Source organism: Aulonocara sp. 'chitande type north' Nkhata Bay, linkage group LG1 (assembly GCF_057382095.1).
Source record: "Aulonocara sp. 'chitande type north' Nkhata Bay isolate Kocher_YH1m ecotype deep benthic linkage group LG1, A_spYH_male_GT1.1, whole genome shotgun sequence".
Lineage (NCBI taxonomy): Eukaryota > Metazoa > Chordata > Actinopteri > Cichliformes > Cichlidae > Aulonocara > Aulonocara sp. 'chitande type north' Nkhata Bay.
In genome coordinates this window covers 8,078,327-8,095,045 of record NC_141344.1, presented here as the reverse complement: position 1 = coordinate 8,095,045, position 16,719 = coordinate 8,078,327, and the positions used below count along the sequence as shown (strand labels likewise).

Here is a 16,719-nt window from a genome sequence, read left to right as displayed (position 1 = left end):
TGTGCCTTTTCCAGTGGATTTTTCATCTGCTAAATCTTGTCCATATTCAGTTTGTGGGTAATCTATTATTTTCTTTCTCAGCTTCTAAAAGTTTGATTTAAGGGGCGTTGCCCCCCTCTTGCCCCAGCGTAGGCCCCTGGCTATTAACAAGAAGAAAAAAAAATAGGACTTTTTGGGCAATCCAAACGTGTATTTTTGTGTGTTGTTGTTTTTCTTCACAAAATCGTATTCAAATCTTTAGACAACCGTGCTTGACGGTCCCAAAGATGAGCCTAGCGGCATATTTATTATTTTTACTCCTCTGTAGTCGGATTGAGGCAAACTTTGCGTCTTCACCAAGGATAATATTCACAGAAAAGGGTAGGTAATATTTGTTTTCTTCAGTTCTACATCAATACTTTAAATGTCAGGATAAAGTTATAAACCCAGAAACACAAAAGAAAGGGAAAATCTTAATTTTAAAGTATAGAAAGAATGTGTGCACTATAATTTTTGTTCATGGGAACAAATAAAAATATAAAACAATTTTGACTTTTTTTTAATCAAAATTCTGACTTTGATCTCAGGATTCTGACATTTTTGTCAGAATTCTGGAAAAGAAGAAAAAAAAAAGACATGTCCACTTTTTTTTTTCCAGTGGCCCTAATCCTCTTCTGTAGGACATCGTTCAATAAGTGAATTCATCAGAAATTAAATTCAATTAAAAAATAAAAAAAAAACATTTTAATTTATTTCAGTGCCTAATGTTAAATAAAACTATTTATGTAGCATAATTTCAAAACTCTAGATTTGTGGCTTTTAAATGAAAAGTCAAGCCTTCTTCTAGAGACAATCGCCAACTGTGGCCACAAGATGTCAGTATTTGAAGGGATTGTGCAAGCAGCCAACTAGACAGAATGCCTATTGAGGTACAGAGAGACACGCTTTGACTTTGGTTTAATTGAAGTGTAGATTTCACTTTACAAGAACTACTTACTTTGATTTTCTAAGGAACGCCACTGCTTTAGATAAAGAAATACAGTGATATGTAAGTTGTTAGTTTGTGGCTGAATGGTCGACTCAGCGATGTTAGTTGTTAATAAGTTGCTGTGTTTAGTGTAAGCTAAAATATTATTAGAGCACCGTTGATTTTTAGTTGTGATGTAAGTGGTTTTTCAAAAGTGGTCAAAAAATGACCACTAATTTTCAAGATTGATTAAATGAAAGCTAATGAATCTAGATTTAGACTGCGATGTTGATTTAACATACTGGCTTCAACTTTTGTTTGTTGTGGTGGCAGTGATGTTGTGTTTCTTTAAATAGTTAAAAGACAGCTCTGCAGGAAAAAAGGTGTAAATGAAATGCAAACACATGAAGATAGAGTCGATATCATTTAATCCATTAAGTGTGAGTAATGTAATCGAAAGTGGTGACAATGGTAATGTTAATGTTATGAATTAAAATGAGATATTGTGCTACACAATGTTGCTTCATTTGTTCATCTGTCCAAAGTATTTGCTAAGAAAAAACCACTGTTAAAATGATATTTTATATCCCTCTACATGACCTCAGGAGGACTTTGTCTGAAGAGCATGTTTCTCATTAGGACTTCCTGACTGCACATATGATGAACTGGTTTAAAGTTGGTTCTTAAACCAAAACCAAATTTATTTTGGTTTCCAGAAATCTCTGAGCATCTGAGCACGTTGTCCAGTTTCAATATATATTGCGCACACACACATATTATAAATAAAAATAAAAATTTGTTTTAGAAACTGCAATGAAACGGTTCAGTCTTCCCCAAGATCCACCAGTACAGATTCTTCTAGAAGAGCAGCCGGACACTGCCTTAGCTGTTGGAAAAACATACCTGAATACCTACAACTTTCAAAACCAGAACAAGGTAGAACATAGCTGTATAATCACAGTAAATTACTGTACTGAATGCTCTGAAATAAATGTATCTTCATATTAATATCATGGAAAAGTAATAGTCCTGCATTATGTATTTCCACAGAATCAAAGACTTATGCGGTTGGAGAATTGCAACAGTGAGGTAAGCAGTGAACAGATAAACAAAAAAATAAAAAGAAGTAGTTTGTCAAATTGTATTTTTTGACCACTCAAGAAATCTAACAAACAATTTTCATCTTGTCATTTAGGATTGCAGCTATAACATCACTTTGGTCCACCCGAAGAAAGATGCTAACCAGTTGTTTGTGTGTGGAACCACTGAGGATGAAACAGTTTGCTGTAACTCGGTAGGACAGAGTACTGTGACGGAGGACTGATATAATACTGGGAAATGGTAGTTGTGGTGTTTCTGCTCAGGGTTGATAAGTTACTTCTACTTTGGTTTAATTGAAACAACCTTCTTCTGAAAAGAAAGCAAATACATCACAGGTACAGGGTGTTGGGTATATATATATGTGTGCTATCTGTGATGTACATTAGTTGGGAAACATTAAGATAAACTGTTCTTTCTTTAATAGAATTTGGCAGAGCAGTCACCGATATGCAAGGAGAGTTTAATAAAACATATAAGCTCATTTAACATAAAGGAAGGTGACCTGTCGGCCCTTGCAGGTGAGTTTTTTACACACAAGATGCTTTTGAATAAATCTGCTGATGAATCCCTCCTTCCTCATTCACCTTTTTCTATGAGTCTGTAATTTTAATCCTTCTTGTGTGTTTACAGAAAGTCTGTACTTTTGTCAAAACTACTAACATCTTTTATTTAAATCAGTCCCTTTTAAAGGTTGCTTCTTCTCCCTATTACTATAATATTGAACTAGTTTCTCCCTGTTTGTACATCCCTATAAAACGTCAATTTGCCACTGTTTGTTCCAGAATCTGAACAAAGTACAGATCTCTACATAACACGCTCTGGATCTGTTGAATCTGTTGGCATTCACAAATTTGGTAAAGCAAGAGTGGGGCCAAAGAACCACGATAAAGGTATTTTCATAAAGTTAGAGCCACAGAGACCTTATTTAGTGAAATCGCATCACTATAAATGTTTGGAGACAAATAAATATTTCTCTTTCAATGTTTAGAGCAGCATTATGTAGGATTGGTGCTCAGCAAACGTGAAGAGGATCCCTCCCAGAACAGACTTTATGGCTTCTATAAGGAGAAAAGTGAAGACACTGGACTGTTCAGTGAAATGTGGCTCCCTTTTGTGACCCAGGTTTGCATGGTAAGAGCAGAATGAATGGGGAAGTTTGAATTAAATAGGTAATGCCTACATTTTTCCAAAACAGAAAAAAATGAACAGCATCAGTAACCACATAACCACTTTACAAAACAAGATTTATATTTGCATAAATATTCTTCCAATTATTAATAAGTTGTGTTTCTTCTAGACAGATGTTGGTGGTCCTAAGAACAACATGCAGTTTACCTGGACATCCCAGATGAATGCCAGGCTCTTCTGTGGAGACCCTGAGAGAAAGCAGCGTTTCTCTGAACTGGTAGATGTGGCCACTGTGCAATCAGATCGGTGGCAGGATACTAAGATCTACGGACTTTTTAGAAACAAACGGTATAACTCTTAAATAACTTGTACTGCCTCCAAATCCCTCAGACCAGAGTGCAACTATCTTTATCTTGTGTGTGTATTTGTTCTTTTTCACTCATATTATGTATTTTTTGATTTATTTATTTTTTTTAATGCTGCCACTAACTGCAAATAATAGCAATATTGCTGCAAATGTCTCAGGCTAAATTTGTCTCCCTGCAGGGGAATGAGTGCTGTCTGCATCTACACAGTAGATCAGTAACATCTTCAAAAACTCCCCATTCAAAGGCTACACAAAAGACCAAATGGACAGATCAAGGACGGTATTGAATATTGATAATTGATAAAATGTAATAACTGGTGCCATCACAAAAACATTCCAACCTTTTTTGGAGGGAGTATATAGACAAGAATAGAATAGCCCTTTATTATAATTTAAAACAAGTGGTTAAGTGTAGTCAGAGTAAAAAATTGCTCAGGCTTTTAAATATTTTCTTTCAGCTTAAGACAGCTTAAGATAAACACTGGACTCATTAAAAGACTAAATTAGAAGGTTTTAAATGTTTTTTTGTTTTTTTTAAACAGTCATCTTAGAAACTTAAAAAGTAAACCAGAGACAGGTTTTCAGGCTTATTGACCAGTCATCTGGTGTTCAGCCAGTCTAAGTTAAGCACTTCATTTCTTCAGTGCGTTGATGATACCACCAAGCTTCCAGTGGACACCCTGAAGAAGATTTTCAAGACTTCGGAGATGGAGCAGTTGGTTCTTCCTGTGGGTACCTCTGGCCTTCTTCTCTTTAATCATCACAAGTATACCCACATCCATGTTGACAGTAAACCAAACAGCAGAAGTAGAAATCAGAACGTCATCTTCTTATCTTTAAGTAAGTAAAAAAAATAATTTGAAGTAGGACACACTAAATGTTACGAAGAATGTACTTTAATGTTTTAATGTGTTTCTGTAACAGAAGGTAGTATTTAAGTACTCTGTACTAATATATGACCAGAAAAACAACAGGTAGTGTGTTTTTGAAAAGTCATCATGTATCATTCCTCCTCTTTTTTGTGGTTTTCCATAGACAATGGAGGGATTCATAAAGTGCTGCACAATGAAAGTCGCACCTTTGTCATCGCTGAGTATCGACCGTTCAGCCACGCTCGCATCCTCCGCCTCATCCTTCACCAATCTTCTGTGAGTAACAATGATGCCTACAAAACTTTTGTCCCCACCAACCATGAAGGTGAAATTGTTGATGCTTTACTGATTGGAAATAATTGTTTTAGTCAACTAAAGGAAAATTATGAACATCATAAAGACAAGCATTTTACTTACATCTTTATATGTAAGTTACATGCTTATATTAGCTTCTTTTCTTTTTTTCTTTTTTTTTTTTCCATTTTTACTAGTAGGCCTTTAACAATAAGAAAACATTTTTTAATCATTGCAGAAAAAGCTGTATGTGAATATTGCAAGTGAACTGGTCCAACTTGATGTAGCAAACTGTTCCCAGTATGGAGACACCTGCCAGGACTGTATGCTATCCAGAGATCCCTACTGTGGCTGGGATGGCACCCACTGCACCCCTGATGCAAAGTAAGACTTTATGTACCTGCAGACCTGTGACCTGTGAACAATAACTGTTGACCCAACAATTAAACGACACACCCTTAAGTTTTATCTAATTGTAAACAAACCCAAGCTATGTATAGTTATTGTCCCTCACCACATTCAAGGTCTAACAGTTGTATTAAATGCTATTCATTCCTTATACATCAACTGAAATATTAAATTGCCAATTTCTTAGGTCCTCCAGCCAAAGGACTGATATTGAAGAGCTTACGCTATAATTCACAAGATTTACTACTGCCTCTGAAGCGTTGGTCAGATTTAACTTAACATAATGACCAACATGTGAATTGTGATAGTGATTAGTTTGATGAACTACTACATTACTTATTGTTCACATTTATATTCATATTTCACTAGTTATCACCTATATTTTCTCTCTTTCTCGATACGTTTTTTTGCTGCTTACTGCTGCTGATGATTAACAGCCAAAATAACTTGAAATCACTGGCAGAAATGTCTATTTGAATTAGTATTAATAATAACATGTAACTAATAAACTATACATTAAGAAGAAAGTAGAGTGCTACCATGCACATCCTTTTTTCCATCATCTTTTTGACGATACAGTGTTGCAGTGGTTAGCACTGTTGTCTTACAGCATAATGGTCCTGGGTTTGAATCCAATGCATGTTGTCCCGCTGCCTGCATTGGTTCTCTCTACATAGTCCAGCTTCTTCCCAGCAGTTCACAGTGTTAGGTGCATGTTAAGTTAATTTGTGATTCTAAATTGGTTGCAGTATCTAAAAGTTTGGTACTGTGCGAGTTTGTTTTATTTCTTTATTTTTATTTTCATGTTCAATAGCTTTTCATTGAAGGTGTGTTGTCAAGATACTTTATAAAGATCATTTAATTTTTAAATTAATGGGATAGAGTTTTTGAGTTTCAATAATTTGTTTATTTCTTAAATCCATGTTAAGGATCATGGTTGCATATTGCCTTATTTAAACATGCATCGTCCTTTATAGTGGGAGGTGGCACGATGCAGCAACTGGGAACCTTGGCATCTGTGGAGACGACACTACACAAGGTATTTAAATTCAGGCGCATGCACAAGTAATCGAACACCTGAAAGCTCCAGCAAATTGATGAAAACTGCAAAATCTCTACAGTACCCCAAGCTATCTACTTGAAAGCAAGATTTGAGTCTTCTGAGAATTATTTAATATCTGTCTCTGTATGCCATAAACCTCTACCTCAGTTTTATCAGTGCCATGCCTACTCTCTGGTAAAATGTTTTTCTTTTCATGTTAATATTTTATCAACAGCTAAAAGGCATATTTTACTTAGATGCTAAAATATTTCTGGTTCTGCAGTCCCCCATTTTATTCCAAACTGAAAACCAAAATGCTTTCATTACACATTTGAGCAATTTCTTTTTTAGGTCTACAAAATCTGATAGCGTGCCCATTGCCTCCTAAAAGCAGGTCCAGTCATTTTTCTGAGGATCTTACATTCCACTTGTGACTAGAAATAAGGAGAAAAACAAGCTAAAGGGACATTCTTGTGTTCTTTCCACAGAATTTACAAGTCCCATTCCAAATCCAGAAAAGAATGAAGTCAGACTTCATGCAAAGCATTTTCTGCAGTGCTCAATGTCATCTCGTCATGCTCAGTACAGTTGGCAGCACCTTCAAAACTCCTCATCTTGCATCTGGAAGGCAGATCAGTGCCTTTATTTGATCAACAGCATGGGACCTGAGGAGGAAGGAACCCACACCTGTGTATCAGAGGAAATGGGTTACAGGAAAGTCTTGGCACAGTACCAACTACGGCTCCAGGAACAACTGGAGAGCAAGGCAGTGGGCCAACAGTTAAACCCAATCATCTGGTGTTGTCTAAGTGTGGTTCTGATTCAGAGTTTCTCATGTTAAAGCCAGAGTTGATGTATTATATTGTTATATATTATAAAATCTTAAATTTGCAAATGAAGGACCATAAGTCGTATTTTCAGTTGTTACTCTCCACGGCTAAACAAACTAAATCGGTTTCAGTTATGTACTGATGTACACAACAATGGACATAAGGAGCTTCTTTCAAAGAAAAAACTCAGGTAGATGTTATTTTATATATTATGCTTTGTATGTTGTTCAGTATATTTCTATGCAAAACAAGAGGAATTTCAATACACAGCAGTATATTCACAGTTGAAACCAGATATTTACATACACTTTAGGGAAAAAAACATAAAAACTTTCTTTTTTTTTACTGTTAAACATCAATTTAGAGTAAACTTGTTTTGTTTTAGATAAATAAATGTTGAAATGTCTTTTGAATTAGTTAAATGTCAGAATCACTTTCATCAAATTTAGGAGTACATATACACTAAGTTTATTGGTAATTAATAAGAAAACTTCAGAAGATTCCATTCCGAGCTTAAGAAGCTTCTGATAGGTTAGTAGAGTCCATGTGAGTAAATTGGTGGCACACCTGTGGACGCACATAAGACACCCCCAAAACACAGAGCCTGTTTCTTTGACATGGAAAAAATCAAGAGATATCAACCAAAACACCAGGAAAAGAATTGTGGACCTCCATAAGTGTGGCTCAATTTTGAATACAATTTGGTGCCATTTACAATTAAGAAATACAGACAGATTCTCTCTTTACTCTTAAAGTTAACAAATATGTTTTTTTATATCTATCAATCTAAAAAAATAAACATTTAGTCTGATTTGATGTTACAATTAAAAAGTGTTTTTGTTTTTATCTGAAGAGTTTGTAAATATCTGGGCCCTGTTTCAGGAAGCCGGTTTAGAAAACTCAGAGTTAAAAATGATACGCAGGGTTGAGTAACCCCGAACTGTCCAACTCGGAATATTCGGTTTCAGAAAGGCTGATAACAATTAGTTCAATCAACGCGGAGTTGCTTTAACCCCAAGTGAAGCGCGCGGACGAGGATACATAAAGCCCTGATAAGCGGAGCACAGATTAAGCGAGTCACCATGGAGACGGAGGGAAAGAAGGCGCGGTCAATGTATTTCACAGCGCTTGAGGCCGAAATTCTGATGGCAGCATATGCCGATAACATGCAAATTTCTCAGAAAAAAAGTAACACAGCCTCAGCTGCAAAACAAAGGGAGCATGCATGGCAAAACATAGCCGACAGAGTCAATGCGTGAGTGTTAATATAAACATTGATCTAGGGATTTCCACCCATTTAACACGTTATTTTATCATATGTTATTTTATTTGTTATTTTATACATTTTATTTTGTGATGTGATGTGAGCGCAGGTGCAACCCAACAGGCCCCAAACGTTCCTGGCAGCAAGTAAAAATGAAATATAAAAATATAGTCCAAACAGGTGAGGTGTAATTGTATTATGAGCCATAGTGCTTGGTCTGTTTGTCCGATGTAAATCAATTGCAGTTAGAGGCTACATTAATTTTCTTTCTGTAATTATTGAAATTATTGAAATTATTGAAATTATCTGAGCACATTACAAGTACATATTTGCTTACTCTGTATGCTCAAATGTGACCCCGTTATAGCCAACAGAAAAAAAGCGGAGGCCCGAAAAACAGGTGGGGGTCCTCCACCACTCACAGAGGCTGAGCAGTTGGCCCTCAGCCAAAACAGTGGGCGCCCTGTGGCCGAAGGCATCTCTGCGGGGACATCCTCTGAGTCAATAACCCCGCAAGACACAAGTGCCTACATAGGGGGTAAATTCAAAATAATACATGATGTGCATACATCCTTTCTTCACAGTCACCTTTGCAGTGCTACTCATTCATTTGATAAACTCTTTACCATAATGGATTATTTTGTAGTGAAGTTATTTTCCTACTGATTTTGCCTTCCCTCAGTCTTGGTTGTCTTTGAGAGCATAATGACAATGAAGTGTAAGGTGATTGGTATGTTTGTTAATTGCCATTTGGTCCCTTGTAAGTTATAAGTGACCTGTATAAACCTCATATTCTATCAGTTGATGGTGGTGGTGTACTGCATCTGGTGCAGCCTCCTGTTGAGCCAGACCAACATGCAGTTGTGAGTAATACTCCACAGATTATATGAGTTTACAGTAGAACAGCAATGTTGTTAACTTCTTTACTACAGGAAAATAATGAAGAAACATTGACAGCTGTTACAGAGGAGGAAGCAACAGAGACACTTTATGAGGTTTACATCTTTTAATACTTTGTGTACAGGAAACACAGGCGACCAATAAAGCCAGTTGAACAAAAAATCTGTTTATTCTTCTTTCAACATGTTGAGGTGATGGGTCAAAGGAAATGATTGTGACATATGGTGTCTCTGACTGCGCTTCCATCTTGTATGTCCGTGGGAGGGTCAGGATGTTCATGGTTTGGATCACTGCTGATGTTTGGTTCAGAAGGACAGTGTTCTCCTCTAATTGTGGCAATGTTGTGTCACATGCCCTTTCTGGGGTGACCCTGAGTCTTTGCAGGCACTGGAACCGGGCCTTAAGCATTCCGATAGTCATTTCAACTCTGGCTCTTGTCCTGCAATTAGCCAGATTATATCGCTGCTGTGGGCCCGGTTCAGGGTCAGGGTAAGGGGTAAGCAAATAGGGTAAACATGGATACCCCCTATCACCAAGCAAGTAGCCAGTGAACTCTCCTAAGACAGAAGGGTACACTTCAGTTCAAATGTCCCTGAAGCAATTGGTCTTTATATATTTTAAAGTATTCTCAACTCACCATGTCCAAATTTTGTGCTCAGTGTACATTCACGGAATATTTGTGAGTCATGGACAGAGCCTGGCCACTTGGCTTCCACATTTGTGATAATGTTGGCAGCATCACATATGATCTTCACAGTGCAGAGAACACAAATTAGCATCCATTACTATAATGAAATAATTTGTTAGTTTGAAATGCTACAGGGAACTATGTACCTGTACATTAATGCTGTGGAAAGACTTCCTGTTCACATAGTCTCCTTCATTTACTGAAGGAGCAATGATTGGAATGTGAGTGCCATCTGTACAGCCAATCACGCCTGGGAACCGTGAAAATAAATGTAAAATTTAAGTAGTAGTTCAAATATCACCACATCATAAATTAAGTTTTGGTCATCCTGATACCTGCAATTTTGTGGCATCCCTCTTTGATAAATCTTGTGGGTCTATGACCGGGGAACACCACAAACGGGTACAGGAGACGTTTCAGTGCAACTGTAACATTCCTGACTGCCCGACAGACGGTAGCCTTGGAAACGTGCTCAGCGTCACCAATATTATACAGAAAGCTCCCGTTTGCAAAAAACCGAAGTGCAATACAAATAATATGCAATGAACTGAGAGGATGTCCACGATGTGTCACATGCGTAATATATGGCCTGAGGATGTTATCCAAATAACTTATAGATTGTGCTGAGAAACGGTAACGTTCGCACAGAAAATCATCAGGAAATGATAAAATGTCCAAACGCGCTCTGATCACTCTCTCCCGGCGGAGAGCTCTGCGGAGAATTTGGGCTTCACGATCTACTGGCTCTTCAAGGAAGTGGCACGCCATGTCCGACACTTCCTACTGTCAGGTTTCCGACAAAGGGGCGGAGACAGTCAGGGTTAGTTGTAGTAAACCTGCTAGGGGGGCAGGTTAGCTTCACGGAGTGTGTCGTCATAGTGACTCGCTCAGGCTGCAGCTGAACTCGCTTTGTGAAACCGAAAACCCAGAGTTTTCGTTAACTCAGGGTATACTTACTCAGTTTTTCCACTAAACCGGCTTCCTGAAACAGGGCCCTGGGCCCTGTTTCAGGAAGCCGGTTTAGAAAACTCAGAGTGAAAAACGACACTCAGGGTTGAGTAACCCCGAACTGTCCAACTCGGAATATTCGGTTTCAGAAAGGCTGATAACAAGTAGTTCAGTCAACGCGGAGTTGCTTTAACCCCAAGTGAAGCGCGCGGACGAGGATACATAAAGCCCTGATAAGCGGAGCACAGATTAAGCGAGTCACCATGGAGACGGAGGGAAAGAAGGCGTGGTCAATGTATTTTACAGCGCTTGAGGCCGAAATTCTGATGGCAGCATATGCCGATAACACGCAAATTCCGCGGAAAAAAGTAACACAGCCACAGCTGCGAAAGAAAGGGAGCATGCATGGCAAAACATAGCCGACAGAGTCAATGCGTGAGTGTTAATATAAACATTGATCGAGGGATTTCCACCCATTTAACACGTTATTTTATCATATGTTATTTTATTTGTTATTTTATACATTTTATTTTGTGATGTGATGTGAGCGCAGGTGCAACCCAACAGGCCCCAAACGTTCCTGGCAGCAAGTAAAAATGAAATATAAAAATATAGTCCAAACAGGTAAGGTGTAATTGTATTATGAGCCATAGTGCTTGGTCTGTTTGTCCCATGTAAATCAATTGCAGTTAGAGGCTACATTAATTTTCTTTCTGTAAGCACTTATTGAAATTATCTGAGCACATTACAAGTACATATTTGCTTACTCTGTATGCTCAAATGTGGCCCGTTATAGCCAACAGAAAAAAAGCGGAGGCCCGAAAAACAGGTGGGGGTCCTCCACCACCACCACTCACAGAGGCTGTGGCCGAAGGCATCTCTGCGGGGACATCCTCTGAGTCAATAACCCCGCAAGACACAAGTGCCTACATAAGGGGTAAATTCAAAATAATACATGATGTGCATACATCCTTTCTTCACAGTCACCTTCGCAGTGCTGCTCATTCATTTGATAAACTCTTTACCATAATGGATTATTTTGTAGTGAAGTTATTTTCCGACTGATTTTGCCTTCCCTCAGTCTTGGTTGTCTTTGAGAGCATAATGACAATGAAGTGTAAGGTGATTGGTATGTTTGTTAATTGCCATTTGGTCCCTTGTAAGTTATAAGTGACCTGTATAAACCTCATATTCTATCAGTTGATGGTGGTGGTGTACTGCATCTGGTGCAGCCTCCTGTTGAGCCAGACCAACATGCAGTTGTGAGTAATACTCCACAGATTATATGAGTTTACAGTAGAACAGCAATGTTGTTTATTTCTTTACTACAGGAAAATAATGAAGAAACATTGACAGCTGTTACAGAGGAGGAAGCAACAGAGACACTTTATGAGGTTTACATCTTTTAATACTTTGTGTACAGGAAATACAGGCGACCAATAAAGCCAGTTGAACAAAAAATCTGTTTATTCTTCTTTCAACATGTTGAGGTGACGGGTCAAAAGAAATGATTGTGACATATGGTGTCTCTGACTGCGCTTCCATCTTGTATGTCCGTGGGAGGGTCAGGATGTTCATGGTTTGGATCACTGCTGATGTTTGGTTCAGAAGGACAGTGTTCTCCTCTAATTGTGGCAATGTTGTGAAGAATCACACATGCCACAATAATGTCACATGCCCTTTCTGGGGTGACCCTGAGTCTTTGCAGGCACTGGAACTGGGCCTTAAGCATTCCGATAGTCATTTCAATTCTGGCTCTTGTCCTGCAATTAGCCAGATTATATCGCTGCTGTGGGCCCGGTTCAGGGTCAGGGTAAGGGGTAAGCAAATAGGGTAAACATGGATACCCCCTATCACCAAGCAAGTAGCCAGTGAACTCTCCTAAGACAGAAGGATACACTTCTGAAGCAATTGGTCTTTATATATTTTAAAGTATTTACAACTCACCATGTCCAAATTTTGTGCTCAGTGTACATTCACGGAATATTTGTGAGTCATGGACAGAGCCTGGCCACTTGGCTTCCACATTTGTGATAATGTTGGCAGCATCACATATGATCTTCACAGTGCAGAGAACATAAATTAGCATCCATTACTATGATAAAATAATTTGTTAGTTTGAAATGCTACAGGGAACTATGTACCTGTACATTAATGCTGTGGAAAGACTTCCTGTTCACATAGTCTCCTTCATTTACTAAAGGAGCAATGACTGGAATGTGAGTACCATCTATACAGCCAATCACGCCTGGGAACCGTGAAAATAAATGTAAAATTTAAGTAGTAGTTCAAGTATCACCACATCATGAATTAAGTTTTGGTCATCCTGCTACCTGCAATTTTGTGGCATCCCTCTTTGATAAATCTTGTGGGTCTGTGACCGGGGAACACCACAAACGAGTGCAGGAGACGTTTCAGTGCAACTGTAACATTCCTGACTGCCCGACAGACGGTAGCCTTGGAAACGTGCTCAGCGTCACCAATATTATACAGAAAGCTCCCGTTTGCAAAAAACCGAAGTGCGATACAAATAATATGTACAGAACTGAGAGGATGTCCGCGATGTGTCACATGAGCAATATTAGGCCTGAGGATGTTATTCAAATAAATTATAGATTGTGCTGAGAAACGGTAACGTTCGCACAGAAAATCATCAGGAAATGATAAAATGTCCAAACGCGCTCTGATCACTCTCTCCCGGCGGAGAGCTCTGCGGAGAATTTGGGCTTCAACATCTACTGGCTCTTCAAGGAAGGAGCACGCCATGTCCGACACTTCCTACTGTCAGGTTTCCGACAAAGGGGCGGAGACAGTCAGGGTTAGTTGTAGTAAACCTGCTAGGGGGCAGGTTAGCTTCACGGCGTGTGTCGTCATAGTGACTCACTCAGGCTTCAGCTGAACTCGCTTTGTGAAACCGAAAACCCAGAGTTTTCGTTAACTCAGGGTATACTTACTCAGTTTTTCCACTAAACCGGCTTCCTGAAACAGGGCCCTGGTTTCAACTGTATATTTGATGATGTTGGTGTTTGGCTTGATTGTCAGCACAAAGAGGGAGAGAGAGAAACAAAGAGAGAGAGAGAGGAGCAGAGATGGAACAAGAGCATGTGAGACACACATGTTAGTCAAATGGTTGTTTGCCAAAACTCATCAGAACATGTATCTCGTACCTAGTGTTTCTTTTTAGATTCCATTTGTTACTTTTCAAATTCTATATTTATTAAGTTGTGCAGGCTTGTTTGCACAACAAGGCTAAATAATTATATAAACTTTTCTGAATCTAAATAGTGGACTTTGGTAGAATTAAAAAATAAGGGTAGTGCAGGTCTATGATGATTTTTAGTGCTACTATGATCTAGTTTTGATTCTGGTTCTGGATCTTTGGTTAAGTTCTAAGTAGTCCTGATTTTGAACTGTTGTAGTCCTGTTTTAATTCCGAATCAGTTCTGGGTCTGGTTGAATTGGGGTTTAGTCCTCATGTTTTGATACAACCCTGACTTTGTTCTTCTGCCTTGCTGCTTAATTAAAAACCTAGTTTAAGGTGTCCTGTATATGTGATATATATATTTTTTCCTATATGAAGTCATTCTTTTTTGAACAAAAATCAAAACAGAGCTTATTAATTTTTCAGTCATTTCTACCCTCACTTAATCTCCTTTCGCTGCTCAGCTCTCACACAGTGGCTCAGCTATGCTCCAATCCCTCCATATTGTGTCCAATTACATGCGAGGATATAGGATAATATCATTATGTGAAAAACAGAGAGGGTGAGAGACGCGACAGTCAAGTGGAGTGTGCATCTGTCCTCTGAGTAAGTGAGTGAGACAGTAGACAGCGGTGAGGAGGGCTGTGCGAAAGCAAAAACACATAAATATGCCTGACACCCATAAACGAAGCAGCATCTGGCTGCAGTTTAAAGACTTTTTTGTCTTGGTCTTGGTCTCGTCTCGACTTGGTCTTGGTCTTGTCTTTGTCTCGATACCCTCTGGTCTTGGTCTTGTCTTGGTCTCGGATTAGGCGGTCTTGACTACAAGTCTATCAGATACTGATGCTTCACGTTGACCCCTGCTGGATCTTCTCACCTCTAAGGGAACTTTGCCCTTCATCATCATCATAGTCATCATCAAATCATCTGTAACTCTCCTCACAGTGTTAATCAACTTCATTTACTGGAACGTGGATGGACAGTAGGTTTTTCCATGGGTCTTGGTAGGAACTTGACAGACCAAGTGAAACCGAACAGAGAAATGATTGATTCCACCTTCTGGTTTTGTATCGTGTTTTTATATTATCCATGAATTTTCTTCTCTCATTTGATTCATGGGTTGTCCTTTGCCTTAATGTTGAGTCTTTCCATGGCAGTTACAAAATCAAACGTGTAACTGCCACACTTTGGTAGAATTACTAGATGCTTCAAGTTGAGAGATAAGAAAACGTTCGGTAACTGCCCTCTCACCCCTAGAACAACATCTCGCTTCCTGACAGTTTGCCATGATTCAGTGTTTTTACTTCCTTTTTAAGCTAGGCCTTTGTGCCAATTTTACAAGCATTCGACTTCTGTTTTTCCTCTCTTTGACATGTTATTTTGCTATTTTGGCGAGTTGTTGAATCTACTTTTATTGCTGCATGCTATTTTAAGAATCCTTTAAGGCTTTTCACTGCTTTTATTTGTAGTTCTTGTCTTATTCTGACCACAGAATTGCCCACTAGATGCTTTGGAGTTGACTTTGATTATTTGACTCCCAAACACTTTGTCCCGCTGAAAATCAGGTCCCAAAAGCCAGTTTGAACAGAACAGCTGTGTAACAATGAGGCTTCTAGAGTTGTTTGATTAATATCGATCTAGTACCGCTGTGCTGCATCAGCTGATTCTCTGATTCTTTTGAGTCGATCGTTCTTTGATGACGTTTTCCAAAAACCTTACATAGTCCTTCTCGAATTTGAGATTTTCCTCTCGTTTCCCTTTTAGTTGCTTGAGCTACACAGAACCACCTGCTTATTTTCTGGTAGCTGAGTGTGTTTCATGAAGGGGAAGCGATTTTGTAGGTTTCTATTTGGTCAGCACTTGTAAGCAGTGCATGTAATCCTGTCATATTGTTCACATGTTGAAATAAATTACCAATCAATCAATCAATCAATATGTCTTTTGCCACAAGATATGTGTCACTGAAGTCTGACATCCAAAGTATTCTGACACAATAACACAATACATGTTAGAGCAACTGCAGGTGTTGATTCTGAAAATGAATTATGAGTTATGGCTGCAAACAAACAAAATTAAAAAAATAAAAAACATTTTAAACCCACAAAATATGCAAATTTACAAAAAAAAGGCTGAAGATAGAAACTGTTAATTAGCCATGCTGATAATGTACCACTAAATTTAACACACAGTAGCATTATTCACATATGAGTATTAAGCGAGAGCATCCGTTCTAAAAACTCGACCTGTTATTTAAAAATAAAATGGGGGGGGGCAGCTAAGTAGTAATTGTGATGCACAACAGGATATGATAAAAGAAAGCATTGTATCATGTCGAGAGCAGCTGATCTATAGCATGTGATCACGGGAGAATTTTGGAAGATGGCTCATGTTAACCATTTTTACTTATCTGTCCTTCGCTATGATGTTGGTATTATAATCTTGTTTAAGCTGTTTTACAGCATAAATAAAGGAGGGGGGGTGAGCTTTAGCTTAACTTCAATCATACAGGTAAAGGTAATTAAAAAGTGAAAATAGGATCAAACGTAATAGTGGATACACCTGTGCTTTCTCGCTTCTTCAATTTGTGCGTCTTTTTTTGTCTCGTTTCTCCTCCACCGTCCCCCATTTGACCTAGAAATCAGTGTCATCTGAAGGGTCTCTCAATTTCTGAAATTATTCTGGAGTAAAGAGGACAGCGGAGACATATCAGAGGATGTGTGTGTTATAGA

At 38.5% G+C, this 16,719-nt stretch overlaps 1 long non-coding RNA gene and 1 pseudogene across 2 annotated transcripts; one reads left to right on the top strand and one right to left on the bottom strand.

The window, feature by feature from the left end:
- The first annotated feature begins 371 nt into the window (after positions 1-371).
- On the top strand, positions 372-9,483 carry LOC147338631 (semaphorin-7A-like; annotated as a pseudogene). Its single transcript, XR_015131831.1, has 13 exons — positions 372-1,882; positions 1,997-2,035; positions 2,142-2,240; positions 2,472-2,565; positions 2,830-2,937; positions 3,036-3,178; positions 3,345-3,523; positions 3,722-3,822; positions 4,187-4,382; positions 4,578-4,690; positions 4,947-5,092; positions 6,094-6,155; positions 6,647-9,483. The product of XR_015131831.1 is annotated as a semaphorin-7A-like (transcript).
- A 2,342-nt stretch (positions 9,484-11,825) lies between these two features.
- Positions 11,826-13,045, bottom strand: LOC147338630 (uncharacterized). Its single transcript, XR_015130186.1, has 3 exons — positions 12,933-13,045; positions 12,736-12,847; positions 11,826-12,669 (listed from the first exon to the last, which is right to left on the bottom strand). It is a non-coding gene; the product is annotated as an uncharacterized LOC147338630 (long non-coding RNA).
- Positions 13,046-16,719: the final 3,674 nt, after the last annotated feature.